Raw genomic sequence first — 27,899 nt, forward strand, 5'->3', positions numbered from 1 at the left:
ACCCTAATAGCATACATAGCTGAACTCAGATGTTTCAGCAGACCATCAATGTGTTACTTACAGTTTAACCTCTCATCAATGGACACACCTAAAAATTTTTGAAAATTCTACCTTAGCTACAGACTTCTGTTCAAGGTCTATATTTATTACTGGAGTTGTGCCATTTACTGTACGGAACTGTATATACTGTGTTTTATCAAAATTTAAAGAGAGTCCGTTTGCTGAGAACCACTTAATACTTTTGTGAAAAACATCATTTACAATTACATCACTTAGTTCTTGGTTTTTGGATGTTATTACTATACTTGTATCATCAGCAAAAAGAACTAACTTTGCATCTTCGTCAATGTGGAATGGTAAGTTATTAATGTATATCAATAACAGTAAAGGACATAAGACCGAACCCTGTGGGACCCCTTACTTGATAGCCCCCCAGTTTGAGGAATCAGCTGTTGTTTTAACATTACATGAACCACTTATTTCAACTTTCTGCATTCTTCCAGTTAAGTATGAATTAAACCATTTGTGCACTGCCCCCCTCAAACCATAATGATTTAGCTTATCTAAAAGAATTCCATGATTTACACAATCAAAGGCCTTTGAGAGATCACAAAAAATACCAATGGGTGATGTCCGGTTATTCAGATTATATAATATTTGATCAGTGAAAGCGTATATAGCATTTTCTGTTGAAAAGCCTTTCTGAAAACCAAACTGACATTTTGGTAGTACTTTATTTTTAGAAATATGGGAGGCTACTATTGAATATATTACTTTCTCAAAAAATTTTGATAGAGCGGTCAGAAGAGAGATTGGGCAATAGTTGTTGACATCCAACATATCCCCCTTTCCATGCAATGGTTTTACAATGGCCTATTTCAGTCTATCGGGGAAAACACCCTGCTCCTTACTCATTATTGACCAACAGGTAATGGATCACCTAATGTCTAGAGCCTTGGCTCCTGCTTTTCATACCTACTTATCAGACTTTGATTTTGAAGCAAAGGCAATCTAGACATTGAAATGCCAGCTTCACTTGATTGTGGAACTACAAGCCATGCCAGTCTTCATGCAACAAATTTAACATCATCTGCACCACAATGGTAGGATTCACATATGACAGCTCCATTCCATTGGCTGCCAACGTATGCCACCCCAGATCACGGCCTACACCAGTTGATGCAGGAATTCATACCACAATCTTTCATCTCAATGCATCTACCATGTATGTCCACATCCTACCCACAGCAGAAGCATGACAATTATTCCAGACTCATGCTGCAAGGTACTGATAGGCATTCAGACCTACCAACTCATCCTTCAATAACCAAAATTGCTCCATCCATGTTTGCAGGTAGTTTTTTCATCCATGCCTGCTGTGTCATGCAACACATGTGAGCAGCACCTCACTATCCCTCCCACCCCCTCCTGATACAGCAATCTTAGGTGATGTATCACATCTTCATCCCAGTTCATATGATGCCATCAATCAAGATTTTACAGAACAGCCACCTACACCACAGCCTCCTCTGCAACATATGGCAGTTCAACTGCTGGCTATGCAATGTGTTCCTGGGAGCTGATTTTCCAAGCTGTCTCAACTACTAAAGGAAGACTTCAACATCTACATCTACATAGATACTGCTCAAGCCACCATATGGTGTGTGGTGGAGGGTACCCCATACCACCACTAGACATTTCCTTTCCTCTTCCACTCACAAATAGAGCATGGAAAAAATGACTGTTTGTATGCCTCTGTACAAACCATTATTTCTGTAATCTTACCTTCATGCTCCTTATACTAAATGTACACTGGCAGCAATAGAACCATTCTGGCAGTCAGACTCAAATGCTGGGGCTATAAATTTTTGCATTTTGAATTTTTTGTTTGGGAATAATTCTCAAACACACTCATGAATAGAAATAGTCATGAGCTTCAGTTAAGAAGAAAACTTGTACTATGAGAGCACTTGATGAAGTGTAAGCCAACTTTTGCTCAATGAATCTGACAATTTAATATCAGTTTCAAGTTTATACCTTGAAAAAGTTTTCTCTCAGTTTATGTCTTTACTAATCTGTTATTCAGCTTGAGGCAACATACAGTTGGTGGCTGCTCAGCCACAGATCTGATGTGAAAAGCCTTAAGCAAGACTGTCTATCTTGATGGGCACCACATAGTAAGAGGTGAAGTATACTCTTGGCAAGATATCCCTTGTATGTCTTGTCTCTCACTACTAGCCTGATAGTCTGTCTTTACTACTTTGTTCAATAACATGTTTAACACCAATCTTCAAACAATGGAAAATACAGCCTGGAATATGACAGCACTATGAAAATGATAGTTGCTACTCACCACACAATGGAGATGCTGAGACACAGATACGTACAACAAAATTGTCAAACAAAGCTTTCAGACAAACAGGCCTTACACACACACACACACACACACACACACACACACACACACACAGAAAGTCTTGCTTGACAGCCAGAGGCTGTCGTCATGTGCTTGTGAGTTGCGAGCAACTCACATGCACTTAAATGTGCTTGTGAGTTGCAAGCAACTCACATACACGTGAAAATAGTCTCTGGCTGCCAAGGCAAAATGAATGCATATTTACAACAGTTTCGTCTAGATATGTTCAGTTTGGTTTGCCAAAACATTAATATACACTCCTGGAAATTGAAATAAGAACACCGTGAATTCATTGTCCCAGGAAGGGGAAACTTTATTGACACATTCCTGGGGTCAGATACATCACATGATCACACTGACAGAACCACAGGCACATAGACACAGGCAACAGAGTATGCACAATGTCGGCACTAGTACAGTGTATATCCACCTTTCGCAGCAATGCAGGCTGCTATTCTCCCATGGAGACGATCGTAGAGGTGCTGGATGTAGTCCTGTGGAATGGCTTGCAATGCCATTTCCACCTGGCGCCTCAGTTGGACCAGCGTTCGTGCTGGACGTGCAGACCGCGTGAGACGACGCTTCATCTAGTCCCAAACATGCTCAATGGGGGACAGATCCGGAGATCTTGCTGGCCAGGGTAGTTGACTTACACCTTCTAGAGCACGTTGGGTGGCACGGGATACATGCGGACGTGCATTGTCCTGTTGGAACAGCAAGTTCCCTTGCCGGTCTAGGAATGGTAGAACGATGGGTTGGATGTACCGTGCACTATTCAGTGTCCCCTCGACGATCACCAGTGGTGTACGGCCAGTGTAGGAGATCGCTCCCCACACCATGATGCCGGGTGTTGGCCCTGTGTGCCTCGGTCGTATGCAGTCCTGATTGTGGCGCTCACCTGCACGGCGCCAAACACGCATACGACCATCATTGGCACCAAGGCAGAAGCGACTCTCATCGCTGAAGACGACACGTCTCCATTCGTCCCTCCATTTACGCCTGTCGCGACACCACTGGAGGCGGGCTGCACAATGTTGGGGCGTGAGCGGAAGACGGCCTAACGGTGTGCAGGACCGTAGCCCAGCTTCATGGAGACGGTTGCGAATGGTCCTCGCCGATACCCCAGGAGCAACAGTGTCCGTAATTTGCTGGGAAGTGGTGGTGCGGTCCCCTACGGCACTGCGTAGGATCCTACGGTCTTGGCGTGCATCCGTGCGTCGCTGCGGTCCGGTCCCAGGTCGACGGGCACGTGCACCTTCCGCCGACCACTGGCGACAACATCGATGTACTGTGGAGACCTCATGCCCCACATGTTGAGCAATTCGGCGGTACGTCCACCCGCTCTCCCGCATGCCCACTATACGCCCTCGCTCAAAGTCTGTCAACTGCACATACGGTTCACGTCCATGCTGTCGCGGCATGCTACCAGTGTTAAAGACTGCGATGGAGCTCCGTATGCCACGGCAAACTGGCTGACACTGACGGTGGCGGTGCACAAATGCTGCGCAGCTAGCGCCATTAGACGGCCAACACCGCGGTTCCTGGTGTGTCCGCTGTGCCGTGCGTGTGATCATTGCTTGTACAGCCCTCTCGCAGTGTCCGGAGCAAGTATGGTGGGTCTGACACACCGGTGTCAATGTGTTCTTTTTTCCATTTCCAGGAGTGTATTACCAGACACATTAATTTGGCACAGATGTTAAAATATAAAATAATGATCTTGGGTAATGGCCATGACCTATCCTTAGTAGCCATCCCAGAAAATTAGAGTGATGGCAGAGAAAGTTTTGTTGTGCAAACCAGTAGTCATTCTGGTATGGTACTATATATGCAATGTATTTCTGAAAATTAATCAAAGGTACATTGAATGTATTAGTGAATATTTTTTGACTGAAAATGGCAGTAATGGAAAGAACAAACATAAGTAGAACAACATCACTATATGTCAAATCAGAAATTAATTAAATACATACTGATTAGTAACATGAATTTTGTATGTAGCGTACAGCAGTCTGTCACCAATGAGTTGCAAATAAAATCTCCAATGAAGTACCCAGGAGTAGAAACCCCTGAATTTGAGCAAACATTAAGTTGTCAAATGGTGAGCATATGATCAGCTAATCTGATCATATATTCCATTCACATTGTAAGTGGTGAGTTGGAGATAGCTTACCAACAGTCATTTTTTTGGTGCATCTTCAAGGCATTAAGCATTGTAACTGCACCTCCATAATATATACATTTACTATTGAGAATTGACATAAATAAACCCTTACAACACAAGTAAAGATAAACATTAATAAAAGACAACCAAACATAGGTTAAGTCATATGCTACATTAATAGTAAACTGTCACAATACTACTTAATACTAGTCCTGTTTATGCCAGTTAAATATGGTCTAATAAATTATAAAGAAAGCTGCTGCTACTTCAGTTATATTAGGTAGCTGCAGGCCATCTTATCAGGAACTAAATATTTATTAGATTAATCAGACATTTATCATAGAAAACAGTAACCTAAATATGTCATTACACAAGACAGTTTACAACAAGCTACTTGCCATCCAGCTTAAGCAGAATCTAATCAGTGGAAGGAGTCGCTAATGAGGTATGTTTTAAATTTTCTTTTGAATGGATAATCAATTACTTGCTGCATGTTAGATGGGAGCTTCTCAAATATCTTCACAGCATAGTACATAACTTCCTTGTAAATCAGAGGAAAGGTTGCTAATTTTACACAAAAGTTCTATTTATGTCTTGTATTGATAATGCAGATCACAGATCATCCTGAACTGATTTTTCACAGCCATACTAAGCCTTGAATAATATAACTCTGTGATTGTGGCAGTGGCTAGGTGTCAGCCAACTCCAATTCTTCCTTGGCATCTATGTGCCCACTATAATAACGGATATTCCAGGCACCACACAATTTTCTCAGGCACTATAGGATGTACAGGAAGGGGAGAACCAAATGTTGCCCTAACCACCACCCCCAATTTATGTACATCCAACTGCCACTGACAATGACAACAATAAAAATAATCTGGATGTATGTTTTGCTCCTTTAGCATCCCATATGCAGTTATTGCTCATTTTAAGTGTGTGCAATGTTGTATACAACCAACAACCCTGCTCCACCACTTCACCATGACTGTTCACAAGCCAAAAATTTACTTTACTGAAAATTTAAAAAAAAGTTTTAAAAAAATATAATAACTGTTTATCACTAAATCTGCCAAATGCTCACAAAAACATTCAATAATAGCCACCAAAGTTTTCTACTATTTTCCCACTAATATAATTTGACAGGTACCAAAACAATTTCAGCCTTTAAGGTCTTTCCATTATAGATGTGGGAAATTGACTGTGATTAATAAAAGTTTGCAGAATTTACTGCAATCAACCACATTTTGTACAATTTTTCAATCTTTATTTACCATGACCAGTTTTGAATCACTATCATCAGATGGTACATACTTATTACGTGTTCACTGCATTGTTGGAGCTGTGCAGCTGTGCTCAGACGTGAACTGTACTTCTCACCACAATCAGTGCACATATGTTTCATTCCCACATCTTGCTGTAGCTACATGACCTTCACAATGCTCCAGAAATGCAATCTGCTGATAAATTGCTTGTCAATTTAAAACAGGTCATCGGAAATAAAAACTGAAAAACAGAACCAAAGGTGATGGCTACCAGAAACTTTTACTCAGTTTTAAATGTGACCTGAAATTGCTTTTCCTGGCAACTCCAGCTCTGAAGATAGATATTTAACAAAAACCTTGTAGCATAAAAGACTAAAATGATTGCTTGTGCTATTAAGAAATAGATGTAAGTGTTCCTTAACAGTAACATGACCAATGACAGAGACCAGTATGTTCATTATTATTACTTTTCAGCCAGTGAGCTAGCTGGTAATCTATTAACGGCTAGCCATAAATACAATGAAGAGACACAGTGTGTGTGTGTGTGTGTGTGTGTATGTGTGTGTGTATAAAAACAAAGATGATGTAACTTACCAAACGAAAGTGTTGGTATGTTGATAGACACACAAATAAACATAAACACACACACAAAATTCAAGCTTCATCAGGAAAGAAGGAAGGAGAGGGAAAGATGAAAGGATGTGGGTATTAAGGGAGAGGGTAAGGAGTCATTCCAATCCCGGGAGCGGAGGAGTGGAAAGACTTACCTTAGGGGGAAAAAAGGACTGGTATACACTCGCACAGCCAACCTCCTCCACGTGACTTCCCACCAGATTTCTTCTTCAGGGATGCAACTTGTGCAGGCAAGCTAATGGAAGTACTGAATATCAACAAATACTCACTTCTGGGATGGAGTGATGGAGGTATCACAGCACTAATAATGGCCGGCAAATATCCCCAAAATGTCAACAAATTAATTGTTTGGGGTGCAAATGCTTTCATCAGTGCTGAATATGCTGAAATTTACAAAGGTATCCGTGATGTTAGTGCAATGTCAGAACGCTATCGGAAACCCATGGAAGATCTGTATGGGGTAAAATAATTTGCAGACTTGTGGGCTGCATGGGTGGATGAAATGGTAAGCATGCAACGTGAGCAGGAAATATGTTTTCAAGGATGGGAAACATAATGTACACTAGCGATATGCAGAAGATTTCAACAAGCCGGTAGAAAATTTCCTTGATGAATAAGTAACTGTAATTACAGTTGCACTGTATAAAACATATGGTCATCCTACCCAGTTTCACTTGTTGTGAAGTTAAAAGTATTTTAATACAGTGTATTAAATGTTTTTATTAGTGTTTTAAATATTTGAAAATTATATATATATATATATATATATATATATATATATATATATATATATATATATAACATAAAAATATAAGACTGATGAGAAAAAAAAAAGCCCAAACTCTTTGCCTTTACAAATGTCTGCTTGTGTCTGTGTATGTGCGGATGGATATATGTGTGTGTGCGAGTGTATACCTGTCCTTTTTTCCCCCTAAGGTAAGTCTTTCCGCTCCTCCGCTCCCGGGATTGGAATGACTCCTTATCCTCTCCCTTAAAACCCACATCCTTTCATCTTTCCCTCTCCTTCCCTCTTTCCTGACGAAGCAACCATTGGTTTGAAAGCTTGAATTTTGTGTGTATGTATGTGTTTGTTTGTGTATTTATTGACCTACCAGCGCTTTCGTATCAGTCACAGTATACTAACTTAAAGTACCTCACCAGTAAACCAGCATGGAATCTTCCAATATGAACCAGAAATATACAATTCGTATGAAACAGCTCACTAACAAATATCCAGCACAAGAGAGCATCGCCAAATACTACAACACATCATCTACAAACCAAACAGGCTCAAAAATATGAAGTCTCACCATGTCATTACACAACACATGTAATGGGACATTCACCTCTAGAACTTGTTTTCCTCAACAATAGTTATTGATACCAGTATTATTTTTCAAATTTAGGACAGATCAGTATTATATCAGCTGCTTTTCAGAAAAGATTCATATAATTTTATACACAGTATGTTTTATTTCAAGCTCAAATTTGTGAAAGCGATTACTTTATTTTGGATGTTATAATCAATAAATACTGCTTCTGAATGTAGAGTTAAAATAGTATGCCCCTTTTTTAAAACATTTGAAATTACAAATTATTTCGTATGCTAGAAATTTCTTTTGTTAATTATATAATCTAGTAATGTTTACTATGTTTGTTTCTGGAGTCATTTATAAAAATAATAATCAAAACTAATAGAAATTCATTTGTAATGAAAAATTTAAACCCTTTAGAATACTGTTATTTCTGCTGAGTTGGACAGTAGTAAGCATGCCTCTGGTGTGATCCTACATAGTTTTGTATTTTGTGTGAAGAATGTAATTTTGTCTTTGTTAATGTGAGAAATCAAAAGACTGGATGAGATACTAAAATGTAACAAAATATATTAACATAACAATAAGAATTCTGCAACAACAATCTTCAAATTTATTTAGATCAGTTCAACTATGGGGACGTAAAATGTGAGAATTTCAGCTTCAAGAGTTAGAACCCTAGGCAAAAAGAACAGGAGCCAACTGTATGTGAAACGATAAGTAAAATAGAAAGTTTATTGTAATCTTTGCTCCTCTCAAACCTTCATAACAGACTAATGTGGACAATAGCTGCAAGTAGGAAAGAGGGGTAGATTACACACATCACAGTTATGTCAAGCACCTGATCCTGTGCAAATAACCTTAGTCTCAAGTAGTAAATAGGTAAAAGACAGTGATTGCCAAACGGAAAGAACACAGGACTAAATTATCTACAATGAAGTTTAATTATTTTTGAAACATTTGTTCAGAGTGTGTGAATTTGGTACTACCTAAAAACCTCAGTACTGCCTGCTTTGCACCAAGAAATCTTTGTTTCTGTACTGGCCCACAAACAGGACTGACGGCATACATTTATTCAATCTGTCCTACAGCATTTTCTTTTTAAGCAGTTCAGCTAAGATCTAAAAACTGTCCATTCTAACACTGAAAATGTTATACTAACATCCCAAAGCATTTACTCCCTAAAGATAATTCTGATTAATAATAAAGAGTGAATTTAGTAGAAACAGACTTGATTTATGAATTTTCTTAATATCGGCCAGGACATTCATATAACACCTTACCTGCTAATTCAGCATCTTGTTTTACAAATGCAAATTTCCGATAGTATCTCCAGTTTTGCTGCATGTATCCTTATCAAATGTTACTCCTAAATTTTTCACTGAAGAATTGAACTTTGTGGTTACCATATTTAAAACTAAAGACAAGAGGCAATACTGAAATTTCTGGGCAATGAGCCTAGAATTAGTAATTGCAACCACATGAGGTTTTAATCGACTGAGGTTTAACCCTATATTCTGTGCACACTGTGATATGTCTAATGCCAACAGGTCAGTAATGACATTCTTGATAGTTGTCTCAAATATCACACAGTTCTTGAGTACATGTCATTGATGCACAGTGATAAAGGTTTGTGGTTTTTTTCTGTTGTTGTTATTGTGGTTTTCAGTCTGAAGATTGTTGTGATGCAGCTCTCTTCACTACTGTAACACATGCAGGCATCTTTGTATTATTACTGCAACCCACATCAATTTCAGATCTCATACAAAATGGAGCCATGGTCTCCCACTACAATTTTTACCCCCCCCCCCCCCCCCCCAAACACACACTTCCCACATTACCAAAGCAACTATTCCTTGATGCCTCAGGATATGTCCTATTAATGGATCCCATATTTTAGTCATGTTGTCCCACTATTTTCCCACAAATCACCTCAGTGCTTCCTGATTAGTTAACCTAGTTTGCTGATTTAATCTATAGCATTCTACTGCAGCACAACATTTTGAAAGCTTCTATTCTCTTATTGCCTAAACTGCTTCTATACAACACTGCACTTGAGATAAATAGCTTCAAATAATACTTCTTAACATAAAAATTTGTATTCTATTCTAGCTGATTTCCCTTACTCAAAAATGCTTTTCATGCCTACTGCCAATATGCATTTTATATCCTCCCTACTTCTACCATCATCAGTTATTTTGTAGCCCAAATTGTGAAATTCATGTACAACTGTTAGTGTCTCATACCCAAAGCATCACCTGACCTAAACTGACTACTTCTATTGTCCTAATTTTACTTTCCTTGATACTCATTTTACAAGCTCTTTTCTAGGCACTGTTTACTCTGTTCATCCACTCTTTCAAGCCCTTCACCATGTCTGACAGGATAACAATGTCATCAGACTTTATTTCTTTTGTCTCAACTGTAATTCCTTTTTCCAAATTTCTCCTCGTTTCCTTCACACTTTGATCAATACACAGATTGAATAATATCAGGGATAGATTACAATCCTGTCTCACTCCATTCTCAAATACTGTTCCCCTTTAATTTCCTGCAGAACTGCAGTATCTTGTTGAAAGATATACATTGTCGCAATAATTTAGGGAAACCACATAAAACCAGATCAGGTTATTCCAGTGGAGATTAGAACTCACATCCTCCTGACCACATGGCTGATCTCGCAAATACAGCATGATTCCAGGCGTGCAATACCGTTTTCCTTATACATTCCTGAAAAGAACATTCATTCATTTCTCAACACTGATCACTGCAAACATTACATACACTATATTCACATTATTTCGTCATGTAAGAAGCTAGTGCTACACTGTTCATTCAGTTTTGAGCACTGTCGCTGAACACACTATGTATACCATACACAACTGGTAACTTAAATGCTGGTAAACAATGTATTGCTTCAGATTCCATGTACAGTAGAGCCCTGGTAATTCGAGTATCAGTATTTCAAGGTTCTGTGTAATTTGAGCTGGTCCTATGAAAATTATAATTGTACATAAAACTAGAATAAAAACCAGTTTTCATACGTTGTCCACATGTATGTTTTATGCACTTTCAAATGTGTTACATTTTGAACTTTCTTCCAATTTTCCATGTACAATACAGGTAAAACTGCCCCACTTAGGGTTTTAATTCATAATGCACTGAAATAACCTTGGCCTCAGATTGCTAATGCATTTTTACTACAGATCTACTTGTACCATTAAGTTTCAAGGAGTGTGCTTGCTCTTTCTTTGTCGAGCCTTCACTAATTGGGACCACATGACAATCAGTGGTGCATCGCATACCATCCTTACTGTTGCCCCTATTGTTGTGTCTACTAAGCAACAGTGTTCATTAAAATAAAGTATGCCTAAATAACTATACAGAACACAATTTACAACTTAATCTTTTTATACATACCGAGTTGATTGTGTAGTAACATTGTGACAAAGCAAGCTGGGATGATTTTAATTCCCTTCTCATTTCGCCATCTGCCTCCTTAAATTCGTTTTGTTACTTTAAGTATTTACCATTAGAATATGTGAATATAATCTGCATTTTCATAAAAGAGAAAGTCTAGTCCTCAGTTTTAAAAGAATATAACACCAGATCTAATTTTGTGCTTAGTTTTATGTATGTAATTGATTTTCTATTTTATTTCTATTCCTATTTAGTATCTTTCTTCATAGAGTGAAATCAGTAATTATTTCATAAGTTAAATTCTATTGTTGACATGTATGCTAATATAGATTCTGTACTAATTGTGAACGTTTGGGAGACAAAACAATAGCATTCTTAAAGGATCTATTGGCTCTACTCGAAAACATGGTAGATAAACCAGCCCTTCATTAATTCCATTGTTTTGTCCAAAGTATTGTTTACATAACTATATATGTTAATTTCATCATTTAAACAAATAATTTGGTCTAAATCTTTTAGTAGAAGAAACTTAAGACAGACTTTTTCAGTGTATTCGATTAATTAAATGAGTTAAGTTTCAATTGTAATTTCTGTAAATTAAACATCAAACAATGTGTAATTTCATAACCTATTATTGTGAAGATATATTAGAACCCAACTTTTGGCCATGAGTCAGTCAGTCCATGGCTGAGGTTCAGACAAGAAACCTGTGTTAATTAGAACAAGAGCAATGTGTCAACTTAACTGTGGAATAAGTGTTAAACAATTAGGCCTTGTGTAAAAACAATGACAGTGTCCACTCCATATGTAACTTATTATTTTTCAAGAACTGGGAACTTTATTGTTAGGTTTTACCACTCATAGGTGTTCAACAGGAAACTATTGTAGCAGTATGTGGAGGTTTTCCTGCAAACTATTAATGAGACTTATTGAACGTTAAACAATAGTGGACTGGCCATATAACTGTGCATTAATAGGGGGTTGTGAACAGTGAAATTAAAGTACTGTGAAGCACAACTGTGCACCTGTTGGCTACACTATTTAAAGTAGTCAATGTCAGAATCCACTACCCATTTTTCAGCCAGTGTAGCAATGCAGTATGTCAACACCAAGGGCAACAAAGGAGATAAATAAAGTGGGTGGAACTGCTACAACATATGTACTTTAGTTAGCCAGACATACCGTGTACAGTACATGTATAACTGTGTGTTTCTTAATGTTTTAATCAGTCGATAACAATGAGCTGTAGGAGTAAGAGAAAATTTATGCTATTGAATGGAGACTGGAGGCTCTGAAAAGACTACACAAAAGAGGAAATTTAAAAAATACTTGTTGCTGAGTATGGAATCATTGTAGGAGTTGGCAGTTGGAGACAGGCGTAGAATCAGAGACAAAATTGAGAAGTTTCATCATTTCAATGGAAGTCAATAAAGAAATCTGTGTATGAAAAAATAAGTGCAACATTGTTTTTTTGGTTTGTTCAATAAGCACAAAAAGGAATTCCAATTTCAGGACCTATTCTGTAAGAAAAAGCTATATTTTTAAAAATGAGTTAGAGAAAAGTGAGGAAACTTTTATTGCAAGTTCAGGATGGTTGGACAGATGGAAGAAGCAATGCAGCAAAACGCATCTTGAAATTTGTGGTGAAAAACTTTCTGTGGATTCTTAAGCTGTTACACAATTTTGTGAGAAATGAAGAATATTTATACAAGAAGATAATCTTACAACAGATCAACTGTATTATGGTGATGAAACAGGGCTAAATTATAAAACACTTCCATCTAAAATTCTAGCCTCAAAAGTGGGAAAGACTTCCCCAGGCTACGAAAAACAGAAAGAGAGGTTAACAGTTCTTGCTGCATTCTATGCAAGTGGAGACCATAAACTGAAGCTGCTGGCAAGAGAGAAGTCTGCTAAACCGATAGTTTAAAAGGAAAAATATCACTGCTTCTGCACTGCCTGTTCCATACGTCAACCAAAAATCTGTTTGGATGGACAAAAATATTTTTAAAAAGTGGTTTTCTGAAGACTTTGTTCCAGAGACTAAGTGATACCTAAATGAAACATGCTTGCCTTGCACAGCAGTCCTAATGTTTGACAAAGCTAGTTAATAAGACATGGCTGGAAAATAGCAGCAAAAATTATTTACAGAAGAATAGAAAAATTGGTAGAAGCTGACCTTGGTGAATATCAATTTGGATTCTGGAGAAATGTAGGAACAGGTGAGGCAATACTGACTCTAAGTCAAGGAAAGACAAATATTTGTGTTTATAGCATTTGTAGACTTAGAGAAAGCTTTTAACAATGTTGACACAAATACCGTCTTTTAAATTCTGATGATAGCATGGGTAAAATACAAGAAATGAAGAGGTATTTACTACTTGTACAGAAATCAGATGGCAATTATACAAGCCAAGGATCATAAAGGGAAGCACTGATTGGGATGAAAGTGACACAGGGTTGTATCCCATCCCCATTGTTATCCAAACTGTATATTGAACAAGGAGTAAAGGAGACCAAAGAAAAATTGGGAGTAGGAAGTTCAGGGAGAAGAAATAAAAAATATGATATTGGCCAATGACATTGTAATTCTGTCAGAGACAGCAAAGGACTTGGAAGAGCAGTTGAACAGAATGGACAGTGTCTTCAAAAGAGAGTATAAGATGAACATCAACAAAAACAAAACAGGGATAATGTAATGTAGTCAAATTAAATCAGGTGGTGCTAAGGGAATCTGATTAAGAAATGAGATGAGTTTTGCTATTTGGGCAGAAAAAGTAACTGATGATGATCAAAGTAGAGAGGATACAAAATGTAGACTGGCAATTTCAAGAAAAGCATTTCTGAAGAGAAACATTTATTAACATTGAATACAGATTTAAGTGTTATTAAGTCTTCTCTGAGTATATGTGTATAGAGTATAGCGTTGAATGGAAGGGAAACATTGGCAATAAACAGTTCAGGTAAAAAGAGAATAGAAGCTTTCTAGATGTGGTACTGCAGAGGAATGTTGATGATTAGGAAGGTTGAATATGTAACTGATGAGAAGGTTGTTGTTGTAGTTGTGGTCTTCAGTCCTGAGACTGGTTTGATGCAGCTCTCCATGCTACTCTATCCTGTGCAAGCTTCTTCATCTCCCAGTACCTACTACGGCCTACATCCTTCTGAATCTGCTTAGTGTATTCATCTCTTGGTCTCCCTTTATGATTTTTACCCTCCACGCTGCCCTCCAATACTAAGTTGGTGATCCCTCGATGTCTCAGAACATGTCATACCAACCGACCCCTTCTTCTAGTCAAGTTGTGCCACAAGCTCCTCCCCAATTCTATTCAATACGTCCTCATTAATTATGTGGTCTACCCATCTAATCTTCAGCATTCTTCTGTAGCACCACATTTCGAAAGCTTCTATACTCTTCTTGTCTAAATTATTTATCATCCATGTTTCACTTACATACATGGCTACACTCTATACAAATACTTTCAGAAACTACTTCCTGACATTTAAATCTATACTCAATGTTAACAAATTTCTCTTCTTCAGAAACGCTTTCCTTGCCATTGCCAGTCTACATTTTATATCCTCTCTACTTTGACCATCATCAGTTATTTTGCTCTCCAAATAGCAAAACTCCTTTACTACTTTAAGTGTCTCATTTCCTAATCTAATTCCCTCAGGGTCACTCGACTTAATTCGACTACATTCCATTATCCTTGTTTTGCTTTTGTTGATGTCCACTTTATACGCTCCTTTGAAGACTCTGTCCATTCCATTCAACTGTTCTTCCAAGTCCTTTGCTGTCTCTGACAGAATTACAATGTCATCGACGAACCTCAAAGGTTTTATTTCTTCTCCATGGACTTTAACACCTACTTCAAACTTTTCTTTTGTTTCCTTTATTGCTTGCTCAATATACAGATTGAATAACATCTGGGATAAGTTACAACCCTGTCTCACTCCCTTCCCAACCACTGCCTCCCTTTCATACCCCTCGACTTTTATAACTGCCATCTGATTTCTGTACAAATTGTAAATAGCCTTTCACTTCCTGTATTTTACCCCTGCCACCTTCAGAATTTGAAAGAGAGTATTCCAGTCAACATTGTCAAACGCTTTCTCTAAGTCTACAAATGCTAGAAACATAGGTTTGCCTTTCCTTAAACTTTCTTCTAAGATAAGTCGTAGGGTCAGTATTGCCTTACATGTTCCAACATTTCTGCAGAATCCAAATTGATCTTCCCTGAGATCAGCTTCTACCAGGTTTTCCATTTGTCTGTAAAGAATTCGTGTTAGTATTTTACAGCTGTGACTTATTAAACTGATAGTTCAGTAATTTTCACATCTGTCAACACCTGCTTTCTTTGGGATTGGAACTATTATATTCTTCTTGACGTTTGAGGGTATTTCGCCTGTCTTATACATCTTGTCACCAGATGGTAGAGTTTTGTCAGGACTAGCTCTCCCAAAGCTGTCAGTACTTCTGATGGAATGTTGTCTACTCCATGGGCCTTGTTGTGACTAAGGTCTTTCAGTGCTCTGTCAAACTCTTCACACAGTATCATATCTCCCATTTCATGTTCATCTACATCCTATTCCATTTCCATAATATTGTCCTCAAGTACATTGCCCCTTCCACCTTTCTGCTTTCCCTTCTTTGCTTAGAACTGGGTTTCCATCAAAGCTCTTGGTATTCATGCAAGTGGTTCTCCTTTCTCCAAAGGTATCTTTAATTTTCCTGTAGGCAGTATCCATCTTGCCCCTAGTGAGATAAGCCCCTACATCCTTACATTTGTCCTCTAGCCATCCCTGCTTAGTCATTTTGCACTGCCTGTCAATATCATTTTTGAGACGTTTGTATTCCTTTTTGCCTGCATCATTTACTGCATTTTTATATTTTCTCCTGTCATCAATTAAATTCAATATTTCTTCTGTTACCCAAGGGTTTCTACCAGCCCTCATCTTTTCACCTATTTGATCCTCTGCTGCCTTGAGTATTTCATCCCTCAAAGCTAAGCATTCTTCTTCTACTGTATTTCTTTCCCCCATTCCTGTCAATTGTTCCCTTATGCTCTCCCTGAAACTCTGTACAACCTCTGGTTCTTTCAGTTTATCCAAGTCTCGTCTCCTTAAATTCCCATCTTTTTGCAGTTTCTTCAGTTTTAATCTACAGTTCGTAACCAATAGATTGTGGTCAGAGTCCACATCTGCCCCCGGAAATGTCTTACAATTTAAAACCGAGTTCTTTAATCTCTGTCTTACCGTTATATAATCTATCCGATACCTTTTAGCATCCCCAAGGTTCTTCCATGTATATAACCTGCTTCATGATTCTTAAACCAAGTAGTAGCTATGATTAAGTTATGCTCTGCACAAAATTCTACCAGGCGGCTTCCTCTTTCATTTCTTAGCCCCAATCCATATTCACCTACTATGTTTCCTTCCCTCCGTTTTCCTACTCTTGAATTCCAGTGACCCATGACTATTAAATTTTCGTCTCCCTACCCTACCTGAATAATTTCTTTTATCTCATCATACATTTCATCAATTTCTTCATCATCTGCAGAGCTAGTTGGCATATAAACTTGTACTGCTGTAGTTGGCGTGGGCTTCGTGTCTATCTTGCCCACAATAATGCGTTCACTATGCTGTTTGGAGTAGCTTACCCATACTCCTATTTTTTTATTCATTATTAAACCTACTCCTGCATTAATTTGTATTTATAGCCTTGTATTCACCTGACCAAAAGTCTTGGTCCTCCTGCCACCAAACTTCACTAATTCCAACTATATCTAACTTTAGCCTATCCATTTCCCTTTTTAAATTTTCTAACTTACCTTCCTGATTAAGGGATCTGACATTCCACTCTGATCCATAGAACGCCAGTTTTCTTTCTCCTGATAACAACGTCCTCTTGAGTAGTCCCTGCCCGGAGATCCGAATGGGGGACTATTTTACCCAAGAGGACGCCATCATCATTTAATCATACAGTAAAGCTGCATGCCCTCAGGAAAAATTACGGCTGTAGTTTCCCCTTGGTTTCAGCCGTTCGCAGTACCACAACAGCAAGGCCATTTTGGTAAGTGTTACAAGGCCAAATCAGTCAATCATCCAGACTGTTGCCCCTACAACTACTAAAAAGGCTGCTGCCCCTCTTCAGGAACCACACGTTTGTCTGGCCTGTCAACAGATACCCCTCCATTGTGGTTGCACCTACGGTATGGCTATCTGTATCATTGAGGCACGCAAGGCTCCCCACCAACGACCAGGACCATGGATCATGGGGGGAGAAGGTACTGAATAGAATTGGGGAGATGAGAAATTTGTTTCACAGCTTGACCAAAAGAAAGGATCAATTGATAGGACACATTCTGACACCAAGGGATCACCAATTTTGTAATGGAGGGAAGTAAATCCTAGAGGGAGAGACTAAAAGATGAATACAGTAAGTAGATAGAGAAGGATGTGCAGTAGTTATTCAGAGACTCACACACTATAGAGTACCATGGAGAGCGAGCTGAAGACCACAACAACAATGACAACAACATAGATATGTACTATATTGTTTTTCTTTATGGTTTTAATTTTTATTGTGATCATTAAATATTTATTCATGATTTATCCACTGATTTAGTGATACTTCTTTATCAAAGAATTTTTTCCATCTTGAGAGGTAACCTCAGCCCAGAATTAGCTCAAATTACTGGGGATCTACCTTATTTAAAGATTTATTTCAATTTATACTGAGAAATATGCATATGTGCCACTGTCAGTTTAGTGCTGTATCAGTTTATGCTTAATGTGCACCTCTTTATTTCAGTTATAACTTTTGTCATTGGTAGGGCATGCCTGGTACATCCAATGTAATAGAATCAAAAAGTATTTTCTGTTGCTTTCCAGGCACTTTTTGTCACCACTGTGTTATAATATGGCAAGAAATTAAGTACATGATCTCTGACAACATTTTCAGACACTTTCAGTTCAACATGTGTTGTACTTATATATTGCTGCAGTGACACACTGCTGTGTTCAAAAACCACGAAAGAAAACCAAATGATGTATCCCATTGTTAACAGCCTGGTCTTCTATATGGGCAGATCGAACCTCTGATCTCCAGCAACCCGTCCAGAGTTAGATTTCCTGCAGTTTCGCTAGATTGCTACACACAGGTGTCATGATGGTTCCCATTACTGGTCAACAGCCAACTACCTGTCTGATCCTTCTCAAACACAAATTTTCACCTGTTATACCTGTAAGTGTGTTGTACAGCAAGCTGCCAATTTTGAAGTGGTGGATTAATCAGTTTGCAGATTATCTATGTATAGTATGGTGATTTTTGAAAGAAAAAAGGAAAAGACTAACAAATAACCAAACCTGAAAACTTTTGTTGTACTTAGAATATTTTTTTTCTTTACAAGACTCTGTTAGGCATATGACTAATGTTATGAGTCCTGAAGATAATAAGGGGAGCCCTTATTATTCCCACTGTGAGACATCCTTCAAATATTTTCCCATTGTTTCTCATGTTTTCCCAGGTACAGAAAATGACCTAGAGATCATCAGTGTGTGTGTGTGTGTGTGTGTGTGTGTGTGTGTGTGTGTGTGTGTGTGTGTTTGTGTGTGTGTGTTGAGTGAAGTGTTATGAATCAACATGTGTTTAGTGTGTGCAGTGACTGATAGTGAGATATGAGTGAACAGTGTGGCATGACATTATTTAATAATTTCTTTGTAAAAAAAGTATTGTGTACCAGGAGTAAATGTAATCACTGTCTCTAACTAGAAGTCTGTGAATGTATGTGCATACAAATTATCTTATTTTAAATTGGCCTAAACCTGTAAATACTTTGAAATGTCCTATGTCCTTTTAAAAAGAGATCTACAGATGAATAAAGCTACTACTACTACTATTACTACTACTACTACTACTACTACTACTACCACTACCACGCATTTCATCTTCAGGGAAATGTGATGACTCTACCCATGTACCATGTAGGTGGCCACCTTCATGTCTATATGTTTGCTAAGTGTTTATTTTGTGAGCCAAAGGTAAGTAATCTGGAACTCACTTAAAGCTTCAGGGACAGTTTTCCTCAGAATTATTGCTCTGTGTTCACACAAAATATAAGCACACTGTTAAACATTGCCAAGAAGAATGCAGTGTTGACCATAGCTACCTAATAAGAATAAGTGTTGCCCTATATCATTTATCTTGTTGTCGAAGTTATGGCTGGTTCATACGTGCTACGAATATGACAGAAACACAAACATGTTGTAATGATCTAAAAGAAATTAGAAATTATGGATAAGCTAGAAAGGGGGAAATCTGCAGCCAGACTTTCTCAGTGTTATCGAATAGAAACACAAACAGTGAGAGACATACAGGAAAATAAAGAAAAGATGTTAAATTTTGCAACCAAAACTAATAGTAAAGCATGACTGTCACAGTAACGTGAAACTTGGTGAAAGACTGCACTTGTGCTTCCAGCAAAATAGAGATGGAGGAGGTCCAGTATCAGGTGCAATGGTAGTAAGAGAGTTCCTTGATACTCTGAAGAATGAATCAAGTTTGACATATTATCAGGATGACTGAATTGATGCAAACACCACTGTGGGATTCGAAATTGCTGATCAGGATGAGATACTTAGTGCTAAAAAAGACACAGAGAATGTTTATTTGGATCATTTTTTCAGTCACCTTCAACTGTACAATTTTTTCTGCAACAGATTTACAGTGATGATGAAACTGGACAGTAAGTAAGGACAAGGCCACATGATTTTTAGCCACCTGGATTGAAGTGCATGCAAGTGGACAAAAGCCGAGCATCAAAAAGCTAACTGTTTCTTTCCAGTTTCAATGGATGAACACAGATTGTTGCCAATCTTTATTGGCAAATTGTAAAAGCCTCTCCCATTCAAAGGAACAAAAAATTGCCATTTTACTGTATCCATCCAAGAAGAGCCTTGATGAACAGTACCACCTTCTGAGACTGGTTACATTCTCTGTTGTCCACACAGTGTTTATGTATTTGGAGGTAAAATGATTATTTGAAAGAGCAGGTCTTTATTTGGAGAATGCATATTATCATCCTGCAGAAGAAATGTTTTTTTTTTCGGATGATGGTTTTTTTTTTTGTGTGTGTGTGTGTGTGTGTGTGTGACAAAATTCACAATATCCCTCACCTTATCCTTATACTGAAATGCGAAATCTTACGGTCTGTGACTTTGCATAACACGTAAGGAGGCACAGTGCAAATAAAATACTTTCAACTCAGATGTGTGTCTAGTGTATCTTACAGAGAACAAAAGAAAGCTGTCAATTGGATCCAAACTAGGAGTTAACAGAATACAGGTTTGCAGCAAAAACCGTTTCACTGAATGGTCCATTTCCTTTCACAATAAAATGAGGTGGGAAAATAGTCATTTACAAGCATCATGGCCTGTAATATTTATTTCTCCATGATGAGTGCTTTCTTTTATGATGTGATGTGGAGCTCATAAACAGATTTACTAACTGATCCAGAATTTTATTTTTCCCACAGCTTTTCATGTTCTTACCAATGGCTTTGACACAGAGGTAACAATAGTTCCCATCAGACCACATAAGTTAAGTGCTGTTGGGTTTGGCTAGTACTTGGATGAGTGGCCATCTGGGTCTGCTGGCAAGTTGGGCACACTCAGCCCTTGTGAGGCCAATTGAGGAGACACTTGATTGAGAAGTAGTGGCTCCAGTGACAAAAACTGGCATTGGCTGGGAGAGTAGTATGCTAACCAAGTGCCCTCCATGTCCACATCCTGTGACATCCATCAACTGAAGATGACATGGCGAGTGGTTAGAACTGTTGGAATGCATTCCCTCACTTATCGTTATATTTCATAGACATCACTATTAAGTACATATGGAACAAGCTAGGAAAACCTAGAGACTTTGTAACAGACACAAAATATTTAACAATTTACAATTAACATGGAATAAATAAAAAAGTATATAGCAAAGTGAACTGGACCCTTTCGTGACTGTGTAGCAGCCAGCGGCTTGTGGTTGCATACCAATCCTATTTACACTCAGTTCTTCTGAGGATTAAGCGCAGAAGATGTGGACACAGTCTGCAAACAGTAGACACTGGCCATTACGATATTAACTGAAACTACTAATGCCCTTCACTGAAAGGAAGTATTTACAAAGTCATTAGTATCCTTGCGGAGACAAGTGAGTTCATCTGCCAATCTTTCGCGCACTTCAGAAAAAAAATTGAAAGAGGTAGCACGATTACATTAATTCAGAAAACAACAATTCCTACGTCTTAAATAAAGCATGCTATAAAATTAAAGATTAATTAAGAAAATTAAAGTAAAATAGCAGTATTACTTTATAACATTCGTCAGTAAAGTAACAGTTTTTTTGCAAAAATGTCATACACCCAAAGAGCGTAATACTAACGTCTCACCGTCTTCCTCAGCTCGATATCTCCCTCGTCCTGGCAGAAGGCTGACACAGGAGTTCACAGAGAAGAACGGAAGACTTGAAGATGTAGCAGTGGTCCATCAACATCAGTGGGGTCATGGTGATTAACTCTTCTGAACTGCGCGTGATTGCGGGCAGCTGAAAGTATGAAAAGACCAAATGGTATGTTACTATTTTTTGCATCATTAAGCTAACTTGTTCCAAGTTTGTACAAATATGAGACCATTGCATTTGAGGTATAACGAATAAGGCAGTGCATTGTCAAGATACTGGCGACAGTATGGACGGTCATGCTGTTGAAGATTTCCGTGGTTTCCACTTCAGGCGAATGCCAGTCACAGCCCTTAAACAAGTTTACAATCACCTGTCCTTTCCACGTTAAACACAGGAGTTTCTATACATGACTTATGTTTTCCTTGTATTAAATGGATAAATCGTATATCATTGACAGGTGACCTCAGAAAATGAGGGGTCATATAACAGTTGCTCATTGTCAACGCGATGTGAGCTTTGTTTCTGTCCAGCGTTCGTTGTCGAATGCATCTAACTGTCATCTTCCTCTGTAGTCATTACTCTAAGGTGTACCAGTATTCAGTAACAGCTTTTATTTCTGGAACAGCTTTAGTGAAACAAAATAAAACGTAGCTGTGAATAAGCTCACTTCCATTGTCGCTCCCCTCTGATTCAGTAAACTACTTGTACTTCTACATCTACACACACTGGGAGAAAAGAATCGCAGCATCAAGAAGGAGCTGTGTAACAGAAACGAAAGTTTGTAGGCATGTTTCAATATCTGAAAGATTATGTTTGCTCCAATCTCGAGCTACTCGCATACGAGTGTCGCTAGTAGTGCCACTATGACGATGAAAATCAGGTTTGCTCTAAATATACGCTACAAAGGTCGTGAGCTTTACTTACCTTTGAGACTGGACGTGGTGAGTTGATGTTAGTCAAAAATGCCCTTAAGCAGACAAAGACGACTTTATCAACAGCCCACAGAGTTTCAAAGATTTCGTGTAGCAGAACTATGAGAAGCTGGATGTTCCTTTGCGGTGTTGCAGGAAGACTTGGCAGGAATGCAGCCATTGTATATAATTGCGGATGCATAGTCACAAGAATGTACGGTCGCAACGAGAACGGTGTACCGGATGGCCAAGTAGCACTACCGAGAACGAATACCATCATGTTTGGCGTATGGCTCCGACGCACCATACTGCAACTGCAGCAGTAATTTGGGAAGCAGCTGGCACCACAGTGACACAATGAACTGTTACAAATCGGTTATTTCAAGGACAGTTCCGACCGAGACGCCCTGTAGCGTGCATTCCACTGACGGCAGACCACCCCAATTTGAGACTTCACTGCTGTCAAGTAAATGCTCATTGGAGAGCAGGGAAGAGCTCTGTTGTGTATTCTAATGAAAGTTGGTTCTTGATCGGTGCCAATGACGGCTGTGTGTTGGTTAGAAGAAAGCCGGTTGACGGCCTGCAACCAATCTGCAGCGTGGAAATTTGTACGTTAATCTGATGATTCGCACTGTTGAGATGCCATTTATGAACAGAATTCCTGGCAGTGTTTTCCAACAGGATAACGTTCGCCCATATGCCGCTATTGTAACCCGACATGCTCTACGGTGTGTCGACATGTTGCCCTGGCCTGCTCCATCACCAAACTTGTCTTCAGTCAATCATTTGCTGTCCCTACTACAATCCTTACATGCACGGTCCATTTCATGCTGCTTTACAACTTTACGCCTGGATGATGAATGAACGTAATTCAGCACACTACTAATGCTGTATTCGATCAGTGCGGAATTATTTTTCTTGTTCACACACTTTAACCTACATTTTCTACATTTTCCACCACTCCGTCTTCAGGCCACGAGTGGCCTACCGGGACCATCCGACCGTCGTGTCATCCTCAGAGGAGGATGCGGATTGGAGGGGCGTGAGGTCAGCACACGGCTCTCCCGGTCGTTATGATGGTATTCTTGACCGAGGCCGCTACTATTCGGTCGAGTAGCTCCTCAATTGGCATCACAAGGCTGAGTGCACCCCTAAAAACGGCAACAGCGCATGGCGGCTGGGCGGTCATCCATCCAAGTGCCGGCCACGTCCAACAGCGCTTAACTTCGGTGATCTCACGGGAACTAGTGCGTCCACTGCGGCAAGGCCGTTGCCCACATTTTTCCATCAAACAAACAAAACATTTTGACAATGTTAGCCTGTATCCTCCAACTGTCTCTCAGCGACGGCATCACTCAGTATGACACAGCATCATCAGAAAACAGCCGCAGATTGCTGGTCACCCTTTCCGTGAGAGCATTATGTGTGCATAAGTAAAGGCGGTTCTATCTCACTTTCCTGGGGCACTCCCGACGATGTCCTTGGCTCTGCTGAACATTTGTCTAGAGGAGAACGTATAGTTTCTGCGTCTTACGAAGTCTTCGAGCTTCTCACGTACCTGGGTACCTAACCCGTATGCTCGTATCTTCTTTAACAGACCGCAGTGGGGCAATGTGCAAAACACTTATCGGAAGTCTAGGAATATGGAATCTGCCAGTTGCTGTTGATCCACGGTTCGCAGGATATCATGTCAGAAAAGGGTAAGCTAAGTTCCGCACGAACGATCCTTTCTAAAGTCATACTGATTCTTGGACAGGAGCTTTTTCATTTCAAGGAAATATGTTTTATTCGAATAAAAAATATGTTCTCAAATTCTGCAGATAATCGATATTAAGGGGGGTTGGTTTCCTGGCAGAGACCAGACAGCGAGGTTATCGGTCTCATCGTTTTAGGGAACGATAGAGAAGGATATCGGCCGAGCCCTTTCAATGGAAACATCCCGGCACCTGCCTGAAGCAATTTAGGGAAATCACAGAAAACCTAAATCAGGATGGCCGGACACGGGTTTGAACCGTCGTCCTCACGAATGCAAGTCCCGTGTGCGCCACCTCGCTCGGTCGATATTAAGGATATTGGTCTCAAATACGGCGGGTTCGGTCTTTTACCCTTCGTATATTTAGATGCCAACCGCGATTTTTCCATCGCTTTGGACTGTCACCGTGTGAAAAATTCGTGATAAATGTGATTCGTGATAGTATGGCGTCTGTGCTGTTAAGTACTCTTTGTTCAACTGAATTGGCATTCGTCCAGATCTTGAGTCTTATTTGCTTACATCTCTTGCAACTGTTTCTCTACGACAGAAGTGCTTATTACTATGACCTCCATACGAGAGTCTATGCGCTGGGCTATCTACAGGATGTTTGCACTACTCTCCCTTTTACTATCTTCTACTGCCACACCAGACAGATCAACGACTGACAGGATACAAGCCTTGAACGGCTTAGCGATTTTACGTGTGACCAGAATTTGCTCGAGTTCTCGGCAATATCTTTCGCTAACGCATGAGGCTGGTAGTCGACGCTTCGCGCATCGACATTTTACAGACGCAAGAACTTCTACTAACTTTTACCTCTACCTTCTGTGTGAACATAAATGTTGTTGTCATTTAGATATTTCCAGTAGCACGTTAGTTAGGTAATTTGTTTACTCACTTGTAACTAATTTTAATGCAAAAACTCGCTCCCTTTAATGATGCCAGATCTGTCAATAGGACGTAACGTAAGAACCAACGTCACAATATGCATGCATAATTATATCTGCGTACTTATATGTTTTATCTTTATAAACCATAACAAATACAAAATGCCTGCATAATGCTAAAGCTAAAAGACTGCGGAGTGCTCTGTGTAATTCGCGGCGGTTTTGCTTAGTAACTATCCCTGGGAACGTTCCTAACAATGGATGGTCGTTGGGAGGGACCTGTGTCGTTGCCTAGCATCACTGCGATTTCTGCCGAAGCTATAATAGTGTCGTTACGAAATCGCGCGCTTATTGAAACCCAGAAGAAACTATCGATTTTCGTTTTTGAAGTGACAGAGTTTTCTTTACAGCACAACAGCCGCTGATAAAAGCTCATTTCGGGCCTGTGAGCTTCGCAAGAAGCCTCAGCTCCAGCTTTGGGGGCACCGGAAGCGTCAGTGCCAAGAGGTATGATCCATCAACTTGGTGTCAATCTTTATTCATCTAGTAGCACGAGATATTTAATGACAATCCGAACAACGTAGACACTTCTGTTTCATTATGTGTATAGGAAACTGGTACCGGTATATTAAGGTTTGTTTCCGGATGCTGATACAAGTTGCAGATACCTGGTTGGTAACTGGTTTCTCAATGACAGTATACTTCGGATTCAGATTTTCGCATTCTAGCGCTTCTTAGTAACTTCTCACGCAGCTGAAGTCTCCGTTGCTTTAATTTTTGAGACTTGCTTATTGAATATGTGACGGTGTGTATGAAGTCAATTTGAGTATTCTCAAAGTCAGTCAGACGTTTAATAGGGATTGTGGGGATTGTCATTTTATCGACCAGCGGTATAAGGAGCAAGGCGGCTATGCGTCAGACTAGGTATTCAACACAACATCACATTTATGGCAATGTACTTAACTATTAATGAACGAGGATGTTTTCATTACGTGAATTGTACATTGAGGTGACAAAATTCGAGAGATACCTCCTAATATCGTGTCGGACATTCTTTTGCACGGCATAGTGCAGTAGTTCGGCGTGGTGTGGACTCAAGAAGCCGTTGGAAGTCCCGTACAGTAGTATTGAGTCATGTTACCTCTGCAGCCGTCCATAATTGCGGAAGTGTTGCGACGCAGAAATTTTTGCATGAGCTAACCTCGTGATTATGCCCTATAAATCTTCTACAGGATTCATGTCGGATGGTGTGGGTGGCCAAATCATCCACTCAAATTATCCAGAATGTTCTTCAAACTAATCGTAATCCGTTATGAGCCGGTGACACGGCGCCCAGCCATCCATAGAAATAAAGTCTATGAATGGCTGTAAATGGTCTCCAGAAAGCCGAGCGGTGGCCATTTCCAGTCAGTGATCGGTTCAACTGGACCAGATAGTCCTGTACATTCCATGTAAACATAGCCCACACCTTAATGGATCTACAATAAGCTTACACAGTGCCTTGTTGATAACTTGGGTCCATGCCCTCGTGGGCTCCCCGTCATACTCAAACCCTACGATCAGCTCTTGCCAACTGAAATCGGGACTCATGTGAGCTCGCCATAGTTTTCCAGTCGTCTGGGATCCAACAGTTATGACCACGAGCCCAGAACAGGCACTTCAGCCATCGTAGCGCTGTTAGCGAAGGCAGTCGCGTCTGTCGTCTGCTACCGCAGACCATTAACGCCAAATTTCGCGGCTCTGTCCTAATGGATACGTTCGTCGTACGTCCCACATTGATTTCTGGTGTTAACTTCGCGCACTGTCGCTTTACTATTAGCACTGACAACCATTCACAAACGCTGCTGCTCTCGGTCGTTAAGTGAAGGGATGTCGGCCACTCCGTTGTCCTTGCTGAGACGTAATGTTTGAAATTTGGTATACACGGCACACTCTTCACACTGTGGATCTCGGAAAACCGAATTCCCTGATTTCCGAAGAGGAATGTCGCCTGCATCTAGTACCAGCTAACATTCCTCGTTCAAGGTCTGTTAATTCTGATCGTGCGTCCATAATCACGTCGGAAACTTTTTCACATGAATCACCTTACTACAAATGACAGCTCTGCCAACTCACTGCCCTTTTGTATCTTCCGTACGCGATACTATTGATTCCACAGCGATCTGTATATGTCCATATCACTATCGTGTGTCTTTTGGCGGCTCAGTGAATTAAGTAGTGAAAGATAAAACCAGTTACAAATACAATACTCAGCTGTAAATTAATAGCACGAGGGAGAGAGAGAGAGAGAGGACGAATCGAGTATCTCTACGAAAGCTTTACAACGATACAGATTTCTACCACACAGCAGTATTGTTCCAGAGACGCCTCGCAGAGTGAAAAATAATTTATCTCGAAACCAGCAAAAATATGAAATCGAAAATTAGTGTAGAACAATTAAATTCGAAATGTACTCCAAGGCATGATGTCAAGGAAAGCATTACTATTAAGTCACAGGTCAAAGATGCCTCTATATTAGTATCGCAAATTCCTCTTTATCCATTTCACGTTGCCAAACTGTCACTAGACATTCTCCCTGGTCGATGATAAATAGTTAATCTCTGTGACCTTCGTTGCATCGTGATATTTCCATTTTCTGCTATCTGTGAAGTGGTAGTTTTCCCGCTGCTTAGAGCCATGCTGAG

This window comes from Schistocerca nitens, chromosome 5 (genome assembly GCF_023898315.1).
Source record: "Schistocerca nitens isolate TAMUIC-IGC-003100 chromosome 5, iqSchNite1.1, whole genome shotgun sequence".
Classification (NCBI taxonomy): domain Eukaryota; kingdom Metazoa; phylum Arthropoda; class Insecta; order Orthoptera; family Acrididae; genus Schistocerca; species Schistocerca nitens.